Raw genomic sequence first — 20,797 nt, 5'->3', positions numbered from 1 at the left:
TAAAAACTCTCCAGAAAGTGGGCAAAGAGGGAAACTACCTCAGCATAATAAAGGTCATATGTGACAAACCCACAACAAACATCATTCTCAATGGTGAAAAACTGAAAGCACTTCCTCTAAGATCAGGAACAATACAAGGATGTCCACTCTCACCACTATTATTCAACATAGTTTTGGAAGTCCTAGCCACAGCAATCAGAGAAGAAAAAGAAATAAAAGGAATACAAATAGGAAAAGAAAAAGTAAAACTGTCACTGTTTGCAGATGACATGATACTATACATAGAGAATCCTAAAGATGCCACCAGAAAACTACTAGAGCTAATCAATGAATTTGGCAAAGTTGCAGGATACAAAATTAATGCACAGAAATCTCTTGCATTCCTATACACTAATGATGAAAAATCTGAAAGAGAAATTAAGGAAACACTCCCTTTTACCACTGCAACAAAAAGAATAAAATACCGAGGAATAAACCTACCTAGGGAGACAAAAGACCTGTATGCAGAAAACCATAAGACACTGATGAAAGAAATTAAAGATGATACCAACAGATGCAGAGATATACCATGTTCTTGGATTGGAAGAATCAATATTGTGAGAATGACTATACTACTCAAAGCAATCTACAGATTCAATTCAATCCCTATCAAATTACCAATGGCATTTTTTACAGAGCTAGAACAAAAAATCTTAAAATTTGTATGGAGACACAGAAGACCCCGAAGAGCCAAAGTAGTCTTGAGGGGAAAAAATGGAGGTGGAGGAATCAGACTCCCTGACTTCAGACTATGCTACAAAGCTACAGTAATCAAGACAATATGGTACTGGCACAAAAACAGAAATATAGATCAATGGAACAGGATAGAAAGCCCAGAGATAAACCCACGCACCTATGCTCAACTAATCTATGACAAAGGAGGCAAGGATATACAACGGAGAAAAGATAATCTCTTCAATAAGTGGTGCTGGGAAAACTGGACAGCTACATGTAAAAGAATGAAATTAGAACATGCCCTAACACTATACACAAAAATAAACTCAAAATGGATTAGAGACCTAAATGTAAGACCGGACACTATAAAACTCTTAGAGGAAAACATAGGAAGAACACTCTTTGACATAAATCACAGCAAGATCTTTTTTGATCCACCTCCTAGAGTAATGGAAATAAAAACAAAAATAAACAAATGGGACCTAATGAAACTTAAAAGCTTTTGCACAGCAAAGGAAAACATAAACAAAACGAAGACAACCCTCAGAATGGGAAAAAATATTTGCAAACAAATCAACAAAGGATTAATCTCCCAAATATAGAAACAGCTCAGGCAGTTCAATATTAAAAAAACAAACAACCCAATCCAAAAACGGGCAGAAGACCTAAATAGACATTTCTCCAAAGAAGACATACAGACGGCCACGAAGCACATGAAAAGATGCTCAACATCACTAAATTATTAGAGAAATGCAAATCAAAACTACAATGAGGTATCACCTCACACCAATTAGAATGGGCATCATCAGAAAATCTACAAAGAACAAATGCTGGAGAGGGTGTGGAGAAAAGGGAACCCTCTTGCACTGTTGGTGGGAATGTAAATTGATACAGCCACTATGGAGAACAGTATGGAGGTTCCTTAAAAAACTAAAAATAGAATTACCATATGACCCAGCAATCCCACTACTGGGCACATACCCCCAAAAAAACATAAATCAAAAAGACACATGCACCCCAATGTTCATTGCAGCACTATTTACAATAGCCAGGTCATGGAAACAACCTATATGCCCATGGACAGATGAATGGATAAAGAAGATGTGGTACATATATACAATGGACTATCACTCAGCCATAAAAAGGAATGAAATTGGGTCATTGGTAGACACGTGGATGAATCTAGAGACTGTCATACAGAGTGACGTAACTCAGAAAGAGAAAAACAAATATCATATATTAACCCATGTATGTGGAACCTAGAAAAATTGTACAGATGAACCGGTCTGCAGGGCAGAAACTGAGACACAGATGTAGAGAACAAACGTATGGACACCAAGGTGGGAAACTGGCGGTGGGGGGTGGGGGGGGTGGGGGGGTGGTGGTGAGATGAACTGAGAGATTGGGATTGACATATATACACTAATACGTATAAAATGGATAACTAATAAGAACCTGCTGTATAAAAAAATAAATAAAATTCAAAAAAAATAAAAGATTAATATAAAAAAATAGTCGTTTCTGCTACTTCATGTGATTCTTCCAGTTTTCACGTATTTCATTGCCAAGTAGACTCAAAAAAACTCAGTATACTAAGTTTTCATTCTTTTCTCAGGTACCATTAGTTATTTTGTATCTTTATTTATCATTCAAATTTACTGTGAAGATATCTACTTTAATGGATTCACTGACAGTAACCTGAGACCATTCTCTAATGCTGATTAGGTTATATGGTTCACTAACTTTTAAATATGACATTTTTAAGGCATGGAACTTATATACCCATGGTTCTCACACTGTGACGTCTCATTTACTAAATTATTTTATCCTATGTAGAAGTTCCAGCATTTCATTCTCTCTCAAAATAGCCATTCCTCTTTACCTTTTCACTTATCACTTCTTATAATGATCTTTATTGCTGTAAGGTCTTCTATTTCCTATTCTTTTCTGCTTTTAAAAGAAAATACCAAATAAGAGTGTGATGTTACATCTATTTCACTGAACTTAATGTAGATTCCACTCCCAATTTAAACCCTTCTCCAAAGTGCACACAACAAAGATTATACTCACTCACAGTCTTGTAACTTTCTTTTTAACCTTCTCTTCTGGATCGTCAGAGATCCAGTCTCTGTATAGCATGAGAACCTTAAAAGGTACAAAGTAGGTTTCTGGAAGTCTGCTCTTGAGGGCAGCCCCTGAGTAGAATTCTATACACCTCTATTGAGGCTTTGGGTCCTCTGTGATGTTCTTCAGGTAAAATTCTCCCCGTAAAGCCTCCCTTCTTTGCTCCCTATTCATAAAGAATTTACCACTCCCTCCTGTTTTTTATGTTATTCACATGTATGTTATTAATAGCCCTTCCCACCCCGAACTGTAATTATTTATTTACATGTCTGCCTCCCTACCTGACTATAAGCTCCTTGAGGACAGAGTACATGCATGCCTCTTTGTTCTCCTTTGTTTCCCCAGAACTTAGCAGGACATCTGACTCACAGGAGTTATTCAACCAAGACTTCAAAACCAACGTGATGGTAGTTGCAGAATCCATAATACATTAAATATTTAAATTTATGTAAATTCTTAAGGAAAATGGCTATTTTAATATGTAATATAAAATTATAACCCCAAGCAAGCATTCATGAAAAACACAAATACTAACAAAGACTAGCTATCTGAACAATAACAATAGTGGTTTGCTCTCTGTTTTGACATCTGCCAAAACTCACTAGGAAACAAGATATAGTCACCAAATAATTTCTTAAAATTCTGTACCAACTAAATAGTAAAAATGATAGTAATATTAGCTAACAGCTACTGAGTTCTTGACATTTCAGTATGTACAATACTACTGAGTACATACTACAGCATGTATAATAATATTGAATTCTTCACATATCATTATGTTAGTATCAGTTCTTTAAACATGATATCTCATTTAAGCCTCCCAAGAACTCTATGAAAGATACTATTATCCTGATTTTGGAGATGAAGAAACTGAAGACCACAAAAGTTAAATAAAATTATCCAAGATTACACAGTAAGCTAGACAGCCAAGATTACTGACAGAATATCTAAGGTCAAAAGCACTCAAAAGTTTTACCAGAGCTTTATTACACCATCATTCTTTATTCTTAAGGCAGATAAGATCAGTGCATCTGTGAGACAGGCTGTTACTCAGATGAGGTGCCAGATTTCAACCTTGTGGCTACCTGCTCTAGCTTCCTGATACTGGTTCTTTCCTTCCACTCTGGTCATTTGTTTTTATTATACTTTTTAAGACGATATAATTAAATTTGGGCAGGGGAATAAAGGAGAAAAGTTATCCATAACCTTATTCATCCTAACAAAACATTTTTTGGATATCATCTTCTAATATTAGAAGCACAATACATGAATATTTGTTCAAAATCTACTTCCACCATTTATTAGCTGTGTGGCCTTTTGCCAAATTGCTTAACTTCCCCCACACCAATTTTCTCACTCAATCTCTCATGCAATAAACATTACTGAGCAACTATTATGTACCAGACCCTGCTTTACTCTAGATGCTTGGGTTAATTCAGTGAATTAGAGACAAAGACCCCTGATCTCAGGAGAAGCATATCTTCCAGTGGAGGACACACAATAAAGTGAATTATATAACATGATAGTGGATGATAAATGCTGGGGGAAAGGAGACAAGTTGCAATTTACATAATGAGGTCAGAGTAGGCCTCATTGAGGAGGTAAGAGCTGAGATCAGAAGTCAGGGAGTTTGACCTGCAAGTAGCTGGGGGGGACAGTCAAGGCAGAAGGAACAGCCAGGAACAGCCAGTGAAAACCCTAAAGCAGGAGTGTCCTGTGTACAAGGAATAGCAAAGAGATCATGGAGTTCAGTGAAGTGAGAGTACAGTTGGGGGAGGAGGGACAATGTGGTTAACATACTGTTTTGTAGGTCACCGCTGTAAGGACTCTGCCTTTTACTGAGTGAAATGGGAAGCCACTGAAAAGTTCTGAGCAGAGGAGACACACAATCTGCCTAAGATCTTAAAAGGACTAGTCCAGCTGCTATATTGCAAATAAACTACGTAGGCAGTAGACACACAATTATGGAGTTCAAAAGATGTCTGCGCTGAAGGATTAACTGTAAAAAGGGATAATAATACTCATTGGGTTGTCATGAAAATTGTTAACAATGTTTGTAAAGCATTTAGCACTGTGCCTGACACTGATATTATTATAGCTTCTGCCTTAAACAAGGACACTCAGCATAGGAAATGAGAGGGTAGAAAATGAGCCTATGCCTCAATGTGCCTCGTACACAGACAGCATCAGCCTAAAAGAAGGGGATTCTCCTAAATCACATGAAGGGGGCAGTCCTGCTAGCTGAGCTATGGACCTTTTGCTATTTAGCATTGGTGTCTTTGGGGCTAATTGCGGCCTTCATCCTTGTCCATATGTGTACATGTGCACAACTGCAGTCTCAATCCACATCCTATGTTACATTATTCTCCTTCCAATTTTAAATATTTCACAGTCATTTGTCTAATCATACCCCACTGTGTTGGATGTAATTCATCCTTAACCTATTTTTTAATATCTTTATATTAGACTTTAATTGCTTTACAATGTTGTGTTAAGTTTCTGCTGTACAACAAAGTGAATCAGTTATACGTATACATATATCCCCATATCCCCTCCCTCTTGAGCCTCCCTCCCACCCTCCCTATCCCACCCCTCTAGGTCGTCACAAAGCATCGAGCTGATCTCCCTGTACTATGCAGCAGCTTCCCACTAGCCATCTATTTTACATTTGGTAATGTATATATGTTGATGCTACTCTCTCACTTCGTCCCAGCTTACCCTTACCCTTCCCTGTGTCCTCAAGTCCATTCTCTACGTGTGTCTTTATTCCTGCCCTGCCACTAGGTTCATCAGTACCATTTCTTTAGATTCCATATATGTGCATTAGCATATAGTATTTGTTTTTCTCTGACTTACTTCACTCTGTATTACAGATTTTAGGTCCATCCACCTCATTACAAATAACTCAATTTCGTTCCTTTTTATGGCTGAGTAACATTCCATTGTATATATGCATCATTAACCTACTTTTAAGTCACATATTTTTTCAGATTTAAAAATCTCTGAAATCAGAACACATCTTAAAAACAATGCTGTGCCTTATTTATCCTAACAGAGAACCTTAAATCAACACCTCAGATATACAGGTATTTTGCTTAACAACTAGGTGTGAGATTACTGGGTCAAAAGATAAGAATTACGGATGAGTGCTGCTACTGTCATGTTTTCAATATTTTAAAATTGGTCTGGGGTGAATTTTTGTTTTTAAGATAAGCTTATTTGCTGAAGCAACTAGTTGCTATTTATTTTCTCTGATTTTTTTTTTTTTTTTTTTGAGGTGGGGGAGTAAGGTAAGTTTAACCAGGAAAAGGAAGGTTGTGTTGTTTCATTTTCTTAGAAGTCACAAAGGTTTCTAAAAGTTTGAGAAAGATACCGACTGATAAAGGCAACACCAGTGGGTGTAACTTTAAGAATTTCACATTAGGTCAGCTTTCCAACAGCAGGTTAGGTGTTTAGTGAGATTATTTTGTGTTTTTTTATACTCTATCGAAGAAAAATAGAACTCAACAGCCTAATTCCCAAAGAGCTCTCTGAAACCCTTCTAAAAAGGTGGCCCCGGTCTTTATTCCTGGAAAAGGTAAAAGGGAGGGTCTCTAGACTGGGGGATTTCAGGTACAGTTGAGAGCATGGATGCTATTCTGAAAACTATGCTAACTGAATGCTTAAATACAAAGACCAAACAGCCTCTTCCATAGCTGGGCAACCAGGCTCAAAGAAACTGACATTAGTTCCCCTACCTTATAATGAAGCTCAAAGACAGCAAGCCTAACCCAAGCATTCCAATCAGCTGTTTACTACTGTCCTTTTAAAAATAGACAGACTGCCAAGGATTAGAAGACATTTTAGGAAAGCTTCTAACATGTATGTTAAAGACCAGAACACACAGGCCACACACACACACACACACACACACACACACACACCCCTGAATGACTTCAGCTATCAGATTAACTGGAATTATCAGAATGTAGTCCATCAAATGCCTATCACATTAAATTTTACAATAATGGGGTAACAGAAAATTCTACAAACTTCTACAGAAAAAAAAAAAAAAATACAAGGGATCAGGAATCAGAAAGGCTTCAAATTTCTCAACCCTGGAAGCTAGAAGACATAATGAAGCAAAGTCGTCTAAATTCTGAAGGAAAAGTATTTCCAATGTAGAATAATCAGCAAAACTACTGTAGAAGAAAGATATTTTCTGCCATTCATTACCAAAAATATTTTACCCTTCACAATCCCTGTCTCAAGGGATTTGTCACATGAATAAGAGTAAATCAAGAAAGAGATGGCATACAGGAAAAAGGGCATCCAACACAAGAAAGAAACTAACAAAATCCCCAAGAGGTTAGTGGAGGGAAATCTCTGGATGACATCTGTGCATCAAGGACAAGAATCCATAATTTTGTGACCCTTTCTAGCAATCTCAAACTACCACCACCAACACTCACCTAGACGATGCCTTTTTTTCTTTTCTTCAGAGACAGAGAGAGGAGAGAGGGGAGAGAGGAAAGGGGGGGTAGAGAAGTGGAGGGAGAGAAGGGATGGAAGGAAACAGCTCACATTTTTAAAGTTCTACATGATCCTATACTCTCCTTTTTTTAACTGAAGTATAGCTGACTTACAATGTTGTGTTAATTTCTGCTATACAATGAAGTGATTCAATTATACATATATATACATTCTTTTTTGTATACTTTTCCATTATGGTTTATCACAGGATATTGAATATAGTTCCCTATGCTATATAATAAGACCTTGTTGTTTATCCATTCTATATATAATAGTTTGCATCTGCTAACCCCAAACTCCCACTCCATCCCTCCCCACCCCCTTCCCCCTTGGCAACCACAGGTCTGTTCTCTATCTGTGAGTCTGTTTCTGTTTCGTATATAAGTTCACTTGTGTCATATTTTAGGTTCCACATATAAGCGATATTATATGGTATTTGTCTTTCTCTTTCTTACTTCACTTAATATAATCTCTAAGTCCATCCATGTTGCTGCAAATGGCACTATTTCATTCTTTTTTATTGCTCCACTGTGTGTGTGTGTGTGTGTGTGTGTGTGTGTGTGTGTGTGTGTGTGTGTGTGTATTTTCTTTACCCACTCATCTGTCGATGGACACTTGGGTTGTTTCCATGTCTTGGGTATTGTGAATAGTGCTGCTATGAACATAGGGGTGCATGTATTTTTTTGAATTATAGTTTTATCCAGATATCTGCCCAGGAGTGGGATTGCTGGATCACATGGCAACTCTATTTTTAGTTTTTTAAGGCACCTTCATACTATATTCCATAGTGGCTGCATCAACTTACATTCCCACCAACAGTGTAGGAGGGTTCCCTTTTCTCCACGCCCTCTCCAGCATTTGTTATTTGCAGACTTTTTAACGATGGCCATTCTGACAGGTGTGAGGTGGTACCTCACTGTAGTTTTGATTTGCATTTCTCTAATAATTAGCGATGTTGAGCATCTTTTCATGTGCCTATAGGCCATCTGTATGTTTTCTTTGGAGAAATGTCTATTTAGGTCTTTTGCCCATTTTTCGATTGGGTTGTTTGTTGTTGAGTTGTATGAGATGTTTGTACATTTTGGAAATTAAGCCCTTGTCAGTTGCATCATTTGCAAATATTTTCTCCCATTCTGTAGGTTATCTTTTCGTTTTATTTGTGCTTTCCTTTGCTGTACAAAACCTTGTAAGTTTCATTAGGTCCTGTTTATTTTTGCTTTTATTTATACTGCCTTGGGAGACTGACCTAAGAAAACATTGGTACAATTTATGACATGATCCTATACCCCTTAAGCACATTCTCCCTTGTAGAGGAGTTAGTGAGACCTGTGCTGGGTCTTGAGATATTCTGGGTGGTTGATCAACATGAATAGAATAGTCAGTCTAGCAGTGTAGGGTTTCCCAAAGCATGGGCCATACATTATTCATGGTTTACAAAAATAATTTTAGAGGATTTGTGGACACGACATAAAATAATACTAAATCAATCAGGTAAAGATTATGATAAGGAAGAATTATCAGTTTGGTATCTTTAATACCTCTATAACACTTCATAATCTCCCTTTTTAATTAAAAAATATCGTTTTCAAACTCAAAGCCACTACTGACCCTAATATCTAACTACAAATTAATACTGTTTTTATTTTATTAAAATAGCAGCAAAGGAATCTAGTACTATATGTGATTCCTATTCTCCTGGCAGCTTCTTCTGGATTCATTTTGACTGTGTATTTTGGAAGTGCTTATAACATAGTTCCCTCCATTTCAGTGCAAAAGAAGTCAACACAAGAGAGTGAGTCACAACCATCCACCCTTGATACATCACTACATTTCCAGCAAAGAAGCTTGCACCTGCTTTGCTCCTGCAATTTAGGATGAGGCTATCACCTAGCCTTTATCTCTATAACTCAACAGCCTCAAACTACTTCACCTTTTTTAAAGTTCCAGAGAATCCCCTGGCAGTCAGTCCAGTGGTTAGGACTCCGCAGTGGGCACAAGTTGGATCCCTGGTCGGGGAACTAAGATCCTGCAAGCCTCGGCACGGCCAAAAAAATAAAACAGTGAGCTATTTAAGAGAAAATATCAAATAAGCACTACTATAGATGGTTCTCTGTTCTAGTAAAAGTTAGGAAGATGATACTTGAATGACTGAAGTGGTGAAACACTAGTCTAGCAGAGACAATACATTCTTTAAATTAATGACCTTGTACTCTGCCATTACTTATCTATCAGGCTTTTAAGCAAGTCTGATCAATAAAATCCTAGTAATCAAATCTAGAGTGTTTCTCAGCCTAATGCTCCTTCTCTCTTCCTCCTAAAGAGACTTTCATTATACTGCACTTCCAGGGGTTTCTTCTGTCTCCCAACTATATCTCCTCTACCTTGTTTATTGGCTTCTAGTCTTCCTCCTGCTCCAACCATGGATGTATCTCAAGGCTTCTATGTCGCTATACTTTCTTAGTGTTCCACAGCCTTTCCAACCTGCCTACATACATTGCCTCCATCAGTGAAAAGTGTGGTGAACAACTCTATGTTGTCTCCTAATCCCACACTCCTCTTTTGAGAACATCCTTCCTTCACCCATAGGAATAAGCCCTGAGCAGCGATGTTTATATGTTTATATTCATGATCCTGCCCCTTTAGAACCCACTACAACTGAATGGAGCAAGGATCCAAGCTGGGAACTTGATTTGAAATTGAGAGAACAGATAAACTCAGGAGGTATAAGAATGTTGGTCCATGGATGTCCAAAGCAGTAAAAACAAGTTTGCTGTTAAGATAGCAGTATTCTCCAAACTGATCTACAGATTCAATACAAGCCCTAATAGAATAGGCTTCTTTGCCAGCTTCTTTGTAGAAATTGACAAGCTGACGCTAAAACGCATATGGAAATTCAAGGGAGCCAGAACAGCCAAAATAATCTTGAAAAAGAACAAAATTCGAGGACTCATACTTCCCAATTTCAAAACTTATTACACAAAGCTACAGTAATCAAAACAGTGTGGAACGGGCATAAGGATAGACATATAGATCAGTAGAACACAACTGAGAAGGGTGCCAAACAATTCAGATATCCACATGCAAAAGAATGAAGCTGTACCCCTACTTCAGAGCATATACAAAAATTAACCCAATGGATGAAGACCTAAATAATGTTAAGAGCTAAAACCATAAAACTATAAAACGCTTAAAAGAAAACAAACGAGTAAATCTTGATGACCTTGAATTTGGCAGTGGTTTTTAAGATATAACACTAAAAGCACAAGCAACAAAAGAAAAACAGATAGGGACTTCCCTGGTGGTCCAATGGATAAGACTCCGTGCTCCCAGTGCAGGGGACCCAGGTTCGATCCCTGGTCAGGGAACTAGATCACACATGCATGCCGCAACTAAAACCCAGCACAGCTAAATAAATAAGTAAACAAAATATTTTTTTAAAAAAGGTAAATTGGACTTTAACAAACTTAAAAACTTTTCTGCTCCAAAGAACACTATAAAGAAAGTAAAAAGACAACCCAAAGAATGAGAAAAAATATTTGCAAATCATGTATCTGATGAGGGACTTGCATCTAGAATACAAATATTCTATAGACTACAGAATAAAGAATTCTTAGAACTCAATAATAAAAAAGACAACACAATTTAAAAACAGAAAAAAGATCAGCACAGACATTTTTCCAAAAAAGATACAAGAAACAGCCAAGAAGAACATGAAGAGGTGCAACATCACTAATCATTAGGGAAATGAAAATCAAAAACACAATGAGACAGCACTTCACATGGCTCTTATCAAAAAGAAAGAAAGAAAAAGAAAGGAAGGGAGGTGTTGGCAAGGATATAAGAAACTGGAACTCTTGTGCATTGCTGATGGGAATGTAAAATGGTGTAGCTGCTACACAAAACAGTATGGCAGTTCCTAAAAAAATTAAAATTAGAATTACTATTGAATATATGATCCAGCAAGTCCACATCTGGATGTAGACCCAAAAGAATTGAAAGCAGTAACTCAAAATATTTGCACACCCACGTTCACAGTGTTATTCACAACAGCCAAAAGGTGGGCGCAAGCCAAGTGTCCATTAACCAATGAATTGATAACAAAATATGCTATATACATACAAGGAAGTATCATTCAGCCTTAAAAAGCAAGGAGATTCTGGACGTCCCTGGTGGCACAGTGGTTATGAATCCGACTGCCAATGCAGGGGACACGGCTTCGAGTCCTGGTCCGGGAAGATCCCACATGCCGCAGAGCAACTAAGCCCATGTGCCACAATTACTGAAGCCCACACGCCTAGAGCTGGTGCTCTACAACAAGAGAAGCCACCACAATGAGAAGCCCACGTGCAGCAACGAAGAGTAGCCCCCGCTCGCCGCAACTAGAGAAAGCCCGCGTGCAGCGACGAAGACCCAACATAGCCAAAAAATAATTAAAAAAAAAAAAAAAAAAAAAAGCTAGCCAGATTTTAAAAAAAAAAAGCAAAGAGATTCTGATATATGCTACAACATGGATGAACCTTGAAGACATTATGCTAAGTGAACCAAGCCAGTCATAAATGGACAAATATTGTATGATTCCACTTACATGACGTACCTAGAGTAGTCAAATTCATAAAGAAAGAAAGTAGGATTAAAAAAAAAAGAAAGTAGGATGGTAGTTGGCAGGAACAGGAGGGGAGAGTGGGGTGAGGAGTTTAAGGGTACAGAGTTTCAGTGTGGGATGCTGAAAAAGTTCTGGAGATGGATGGTGGTGATGGGTGCAACATATTGTAAATGTACTTAATATCACTGAACTATGCGGTAATTTATATTATGTGTATGGTACATGGTGGTAAATTTATGTTATGTATATTTTACCACAATAAATTTTTTAAAAAGAATGTTTATAGTTGCCTAAACCTACCATGTCATTTAAAAAAAAAAAAAAGATAGCATGTTGATCATTACTGGTAAAACCACCATTAAAGTCATCGATACTAAATTTGGAGGCACTGGGAAAGCCCATGCATCTCCATGGACCTTGTGGCTTCATCTTAAAAATGAGGTACGAAGGACTAAATCAGACCTACTTCTGGCTTGGAGTCTCAGGACCCCTGTGAACTCCAAATGTTATATAAAAAAAAAATCCTCCCTGGACTTCCCTGGTGGTCCAGTGGTTAGGACTCTGTGCTTCCACTGCAGGGGGCCCAGGTTCAATCCCTGGTCGGGGAACTAAGATCCTGCAAGCTGCACTGTGCAGCCAAAAAAAAAACTCTGGTTACTTCTATTTCAATATTTCCAAATAAAACCTAATAAATTATTCTTTAACCTTTCAAAAGCCTGTCCAGAGCAACAAAAATCATCAGGCTTCTCTCTCTCCTGCAGACTGGAATTATAGAACTTCAGGGTAGACTTGCAGGTTATTAGAACCTTAGGACATCAGAATGTTCATAGCAGCATTACTTCTAATAGCCAAAAGGTAGAGAACAGCCCAAATGCCCACCAACTGATGAATGAATAACTAAAATGTGGTATACTCTTCCCTAGGTATCTGCAAGGGATTGGTTTCAGGACCCCCTGCAGATAACAAAGTCCAAGGATGCTCAAGCACCTTATATAAAACGGCACAGTATTTGCATATGATCTACACACATCCTTCCATACAGTTTAAATCATCTCTAGATTCCTTACAATACCTAATACAATGTAAATGCTACGTAAATAGTTGCCGATAGGTGACAAATTCAAGTTTTGCTTTTTGGAACTTTCTGGTAATGCCTTCAGGTAAACAGCATTTCCCAGGGAAGCTCTTCAGAGTAAGGAGCCCCAAACATGACTTCACATCTCACTGGCCTCCAGTGAGTCACTGTGAACAAATCATTATGTCCAAATGGTTGGCCTTTACTGACTGACTTAAGCTAATCAGGCTCTCCACTAGAGCTAAAGATGGGGTCAATCTCATTAAAATGGCTCAAATGAATGGCTAGGTAATAAGGGCTGACAGTTCCTCAGAGAAAAATATGGGATACAGTTACAATGAAAGGGGGAAACAGAAACAAACAACAGGTGTTCACTTCACCGGTTTACAGGTGTTCACTTCACCGGTTTACAGGTGACAATCACCAAGATCAAGGGATTAAAGGAAGGAGCTTAGAGAAATCCTTAAATTGACCTATTGTACATACTCTTAAAGGTACAATCAAAACTCAGGTGATACATTTAAATTCAAGCTTCTCAAACATTGCCACTGTTTATAAAACACACACACGTGACCAATCAGGCAAGCAACATGGGTCCTTGTCGCTCTGTTCAGCAAATCTCAAGGGAAGATACCTGAGCAGGCAGGGGACAAGATACCAGATGTTCTCTTGTTCAGTGGCTTCTCTGGAACACATCTATCTCTAGGACCAGGAAAATAAAATTTCCAGAAAGTGAAATATGAGAAAATATAAAAGGAACAGACTTGACAGATAAAGAAAAACAAAACCCAGCATCTTTTAGGCATCTACTATGAGCTAGGCAACACCCTGAGCACACAGATGTTTATATGCTATTTCATTTAACCCACATAACCTCAAGTTACCTGCCTCCTCTGCAAAATATGGAGTTGGAAGAGATGACCTATAATGATCCTTCTAGCTCTAACACATTATGATGATTCTAGTGCCATGAAAATCTAACATATGTTAAAATTTTCTGATATAGAAGATCCTTCCCTAGCTTTCCAAACAGACTATACTTCAACTTTCTCTTAATGATTTATAAGTTACTATGAGTAACCTCTGGTTATCTATGGAATATAAATATAGTATATTTTCCTAAGAAAACAATTTTACTCAGACTTGAGTGAGGGAGGTTAATAAAGTAACTAATATTTTAAAATATTTTTATAATACACCTGTTTTGAAGTAAAATTGAAGTAAAATTCAAAAACCAAAGAGCAACAAAAATCATCAGGCATAAAACATGACTTCAAAGAACTTTCAGGTTTAAAGAGTAGGCATTTAATCTAATTTTACTGGTAGTTTGATGGAAAAGTTTCAAAACAATAATGATAATGAATGTAACAGACAACGGAGTTCTGTGTCTCCTTTCTATTCTTCAGGTATTTCTTACACTCTGGTTGCCATTGCCACTTCTGACTTGATAGTATTTACACCTCTACGGACTCCCCGACTCCTCAGCATTTGCTATTGACAACCCGATATGAGAAAGAGAGATAATCAAGCCTGTGTATTAAGGAGCACAACAGAAGAGAAAGAACCTACTAGGCTAGAAAGGCCCTAGCCTACTGAGTAATGAAAAGGCTTCAGGACAGGCTTATGTGCATGGTCAAAGCTACATTCCAGAAGATTAAGGCTACCAAAAATCCAACATTCATGTAAGCAAGGTCCTCCTACACACTTGGTCCACAAAACTGTATAGACTCTTACGGTAAAATTTTTTAACACCCAAATTATAAATTCTTAAACTCCATGAGAACAGTGACTCAGCTTTGATAACCTCTGTATACTTAACTCCTAGAAGAGTACTTGTTGAATGACTAAATAAACTGAGCTTGCATTTTGAAGTCAGAGACCTGTTGATGAGTAACCTTTTTGGCTGTGTGAACCTAGGCAAAAAACATCTAAGCCTTAATTTCTTCATCTGTAAAATAAGCACAACTATATTTTAAGAGGTGGCTATGAGAAGTAAATGAAAAACTACAAACTATGAAAAATTCACTGTCTGGTACATAGTGGTCACTTAATCCATGACAGCTATTACCACATGATAGCTATATTACTATTTTTGGTAATAATAGTGCTTATCCACACAATAAAGTAACCTAGTTATGATCCTTGATTCCTTTAGTATTTTCCTCACCCACCACATTTAAGCATCCATCATGTACTGTCAGACCCTCCAAAATCCAACTACTTTAACCCAACCCAACCAATCTAACCTAAAGCACCATCTTCTCTTGCCTAGATTACACCAGGAGTCACAATGTCCACTCCCAAAGCCTCTAAATCTATTCTCGACTGAGAGACCTTAAAACACAGATCTGGTCACACTGTTGCTCCACTAAAATCCTTATTTTAAGTGTGACTGGTTCCCTATCACACTCAAAATAAAACCCAAGTTCTTTAACTATGACCTACAAGGCCTTACATGATGACCTGGCCTCTATCTTCCTTCTCCACCTTATCTCCTACCCTTCTCTCTCTTGTTCACTTTATTTCTGTCATACTGGCCTTCTCGTTGTTAGTCACTTCTTGTCAATCATGTTTCCACACAAATGTCACTCCTCAAAGGGGACCACCTTGACCATCCTGTTTAAGTGTATCCTGCCCCTCCCCATCATTCTTCTCTCTTTACTCAGCTTTGTTGTTTTCATAATACTTTATTACCATCTAATATAATACTTTGAAATTATATTAGATATCTGCCTAGCCAATGATTGTCTGCCTACCCTACTAGATAGTACGCTCCAAGAAGCTAAGTTCAGTTCACCCTAAAAACCCCATCACCTCTAACAGTGTCTAGCATACAACTGGCCGTTACGACACATCCTGAATGAATAACAAATGCTGGCACCTGGGTCCAATGGGTGCTGAGTTCTAACAGAAATCATCAGTGCAGTCATTTATGAACCACACTATGCTGAGGGGCTACACCCTAGGACTAGAACACTGACAATTGTGGAATTCTGCAACTGTAGAATCGGCACAGTGTTAACTGCTGGCTGGCAGTCAGCTAAATTCATTATAGCAGCTCCATCAGACAAATCCCAGACAAAAACCAGCTGATAAGAGCCAGCTGAAGCCATTATGTAATTCTACTATGCTTGAGGTATTTCCAAAGTTTGATTTACTAGTATTGTTTGGCATTTTTCTTCATAGTTGTTTTAATTTAAAAATAAAACGAAGCACCATTCTTGTTCACCTGCTGTGTCACAGTAAACTGCAAACATGTTCCACCTACACACACATGCATTTGTCCTAAATATACACTACTGGAAATAAAGTGGTTTTAAACCACATTGCCCCTGCTAAAGAAATGTAGAAGTGTGTTTTTAAACATGCCTAAGATCATGTAGAATGCAAAAGAATGTGTAGAAAGAGGATTTCAGGTGGAAGGAGGGGGTTGCTCAGCTTAAAGGAAATAGAATAATTAACAAATATTTGGGGTACATGTCTCAAAACAAGAATGCGTTCTTAAGCATAACCAAATTATAGTTTAGATTCTTGGATGGTAATCTAAAATATTCTTCATAGGGCTTCCCTGGTGGCGCAGTGGTTGAGAATCTGCCTGCCAATGCAGGGGATACGGGTTCGAGCCCTGGTCTGGGAAGATCCCACATGCCGCGGAGCAACTAGGCCCATGAGCCACAATTACTGAGCCTGCGCGTCTGGAGCCTGTGCCCCGCAACTAGAGGCCGCGACAGTGAAAGGCCCGCGCACCGCGATGAAGAGTGGCCCCCACTCGCCGCAACTAGAGAAAGCCCTCGCACAGAAACGAAGACCCAACACAGCCAAAAAAAATTAATTAATTAATTTCAAAAATAATAATAATAAAATAAAAATAAAATATTCTTCATATACATAAGTTGTCAACCATGAAACTGATCAGCAAAATTAAAGAGAAAAACAAACTTAAAATTTTGTTAGTTTTCAGCAATTTCAGAACATGCAAAAGGTAAAGTCTGGGAAAACTGCTACATTTTCACATCAGGCTTGCAAATGATTCTAGAATCAGACAGTAGTCACCACTTTCTCTGTATTTGCTATGGGCCAAATACCATAGGCCATAATGTTGTAGCCCTAAAAATAAGTCTCCATCTTAGTAAATGATGAAGCCGATTTCTCAATGAATAAAAAACAAGCGACCGTTGAATGTCAACAAGTTTTACATGCCACAGCTAATTAGATGATTAAAATGATAAAGTTCTCAAACTCTTTTTTAAATAATTCAAATATAGGAATGTTAAAAAAAAAACTCAGCTTTTACAGCAAATTCATACTTCTTAAAATCAAGAACACATTCCTGGGGGTTTCCATGAACAATATGCACCAGGACAGCCAAGCAGAAAGCTCTGAAGAAAGAGAACAGAATTTTCATCTTACACTTTCAAGAAAGAAGTTTATCTTTTTAAAAGTCTAAACACTGGTAAAGCAAGGTACAAATCCTCCCCATAATACTGCACTATTGTCATCAGGCAACAAATCAAATGGGCAGTAAGAGCACAGTACCTACCACTCAACTCGCAGGCACTAACAGAGAAGTCACAAACATTCTCTCAGCTAAGGCAAAAAGCTCTACTTTATTTCCAAAGTCTGCAGAGTTCTGAGCACTCTTTCCACAATCCTCATGCCCCAATCTACACAAAACACCATGTGACTGAGAAACTGGTTATAGCAGGAAGGAACACTCTTAGATATGCAAACAAAGTAAGAGGGTAGTAAATATAAGGGCCCCACTGTTTGTGAAAACTGAATTGTTTAAAAATTTTAGAGAAATCAAGTTATTTCCTAGTACAATTCCTAACAAGCTGTTGAGAAGTGATATTACAAAGGACACTTGAATAGTTTATTCTAAACTCAAAATCCAGAATACCAGGTTGCGATAAAGGCATTTTAAATGCAACACATTCATTTCAGCCTTCTCACCCTGTGACCCAGCTCTAGCAATAATTTCAATGAATTGCTGCATTCAGAGGCATTTCTAAAAATGAATAAATAGCACCAGATTAATAAAATAGTAATTATTAAGAGATTCATGACACTGGGAGAGTCTTGTTTTTTGCTTTTTTAGTTTACCAGATGCTATAAAAAACATTTTGAAAGCAAGACTGTTTCAGGTGCAAGATTGTTAGGGAGCAGCACACGTACAAAGTACTATTAAAGAGCCCCAGGACAAGTCAAATCTGATAAGATCACAATTATGAAAATACCAGTATTTAGGGTATAATTTTTTTAAGCGATTTGAGTCCTATGCTTAAGGTCCATCTACCACCTCAAAGCCTAATCTGAGGCATAAATGTTTGACTGGAAATGTTATTCTATCAACTTCTGGAGATACCTCAGCAGAGCACTCACTCAACATTCCTCATCCATTGTCTTGTCACAGTTACTCTCCCGAAGGGTTAAAGGGCTGAAGGGTTAGACGCCTTTGGACCATGGTAAGAAAAACCAATTATAACAACCCTGATTAATTCAGGAAGCTCTTCAGGAGTTCAGTGTGCAAGAATCAAAAAGTCCTAAAACTTCTGCCTAAAAGAGTCAAGAAGCAGTTGGGCAAACTTGGGGCTAAGGTTGACTTTGTTTCACCCTCCCCCTACCTCAGCCAAGCCAAACAGCCAAATAAATTTTACTATCCCTTCCTGACTAGGGAAACACACACACACACACACACACACACACACACACACACACACACACACAACAATGTAAATATTTTCAGAGACATTTTGAATTTTCTTCAAAATGCCTCAGCAAATCAGTATTTAAAATCAGTTTTAAAAAACCCTCACTTTTGAGTTTTTATTCAAATATTGCTATCTTTTATTTCACTTAAAAATATTAAAGTGGTAGAGCAAAAAACACCTATGGCAACTAGCACTTTGGCGTTAAATGAGATTTTAAAGAAATTCTTAATCTACCTAAAATCTAGTTCCTGAGAATGTAGCAATGCATTCTGTGGTTGAGACTGATTGCAGAAAGTTTACTTCAAACAGGACAGCTTAAAATTTTACAGAACTTTACAGTTTATTCCTCTCCACACTATCTCATAGTGCTGTTAGAATTAAACAGGCTAAAAGCAGGTATTATTCCTCTTTGTAGATAAAGAAAATGTGAAGTTCAAAAGATTTAGTGACAATAAGGGAAGCAAAACAATTCAGGTCCTCAGACTCTTAAATTACATCTCTATTTTAACACACTGATTTAAAACACAAAAAATAATTATTTAACATTGTTACTATTATACTACTTTGAAATAATTACTGTTTATTGTTTATAAGTAATGCATCGGACCTGTATGTGGAAGAAAGGAAAATAAGCTTTATATATCATAAGCAATTTAAATTTACTTCATATTTAAGAGATTTTTACATCATTTCTAAATAATAAATGATTTAGTTCAAATTACCTTAGAGCAGTTGTATTACTAATGCTTTTTCTCACATGACCTTTCTTCTTATCCACTAAATGATACAGGAGAGAATGTATGAAATATATAATCTTTTATTCAGAAAGCTAACTCTTATAATCTGCAGCAAATAGATAAGGATTTAAAACAAACATAATGAAGTCTAAATTGCTTTTTACAGCTCTGTAGCTCAGGGGTTAGAGCACCGGTCTTGTAAATTGCCTTTAAGTCATTCTTCTTTATCTTCAATCCAAAATTTTTCTCCCCAGAGTTGGTAATAAATACAGCTTAGATAAAATAAAATCTCCATGTAATCAGAAGACTGCTGAACTACAAACCATGACTCACTATTTCTGAAGATTAGTCAATACAAAAGAATTCCTATACATCAAAATAACCTGGGCACTGCCCTAGAGTTAAAATTCTGTTGTAATATTATCTAGCTGCTGTGAGTTTCTCCTTGGTTTAAAAGCAGAGAAAGGAGGAGGAGGAACTGGTAGCAAGAGCTTTAAAAGACTACGACTGGCCATAACTGACCTGAATCCACTACGGTGCCTATAGTTTTAAACAGCCTTTGACTTCTGACACCTAAACTTAAGATATACTTGTATTTCATTCTCCTCTACTCAGCATGTTTTGTAAGATGTGAGAATTAAATAACACGTGAAACACACAGTGTTGGCCTAAGACAGTAAATGTTCCCTATTATCATGATATACAACAATCAGGAACTCTTCTAGATAGCCCTTAAACCTCCAGCCTGGGTTTTTCTGAGTTCAAAGCCTAAAGCTCTTAACCGCTACTGGTACTGTGTTCCAAAATTAAGTCCCAGGTTCCAAAATACAGATCAACTGTTTAGCTCTCACATTACTTGGGGGAATAACACTGGCCATATGCTATCTTGTTCATTTGATCTTTGCAAATTGTCTCCATATTCCCAGAGATCCTCTGCAGAGACTGCATGGAGTAATAATTCCAGATGCTTTACCCATTAGACTATAACTTGGAACCTGTGAGTAACATCGGCACGCTCCTAAATTACCTACAATTAACCAATGTAACTTTTTGGAAAATACCTCTCTCTCTGCTTGGATTTATCATTTCCTCAAAAAGCTTATTTTTTTCCCCATGATAGGAGAAATTAGACAAGATTTACTATCAAAGTGAAATAAACCAAATGCTATGTACAACTTACAGTGACAATGCTTAAAAGACAAGTAAAATACCCTATTTCACTGTTCTTTAAGTAAAATAGTTAGAAGTAGCTCTATTAACTATATATGGTATACAACTTTATTTGAAGTATATGTCAATTTATATTTTTATCAGTTAATTA

The 20,797-nt window shown here is 37.4% G+C and overlaps 1 protein-coding gene across 5 annotated transcripts in view; it reads right to left on the bottom strand.

Annotated features, from left to right (window-relative positions):
- RAF1 (Raf-1 proto-oncogene, serine/threonine kinase) overlaps positions 1-20,797 on the bottom strand; it is a 71,940-nt gene that overhangs the window by 38,643 nt on the left and 12,500 nt on the right. The window lies entirely within an intron of this gene.

This window comes from Balaenoptera borealis, assembly GCF_965194805.1.
Source record: "Balaenoptera borealis genome assembly, chromosome: 12".
NCBI lineage: Eukaryota > Metazoa > Chordata > Mammalia > Artiodactyla > Balaenopteridae > Balaenoptera > Balaenoptera borealis.
Note: the sequence above shows the minus strand (reverse complement) of the source record. Positions and strands in the feature narration are given on the sequence as shown.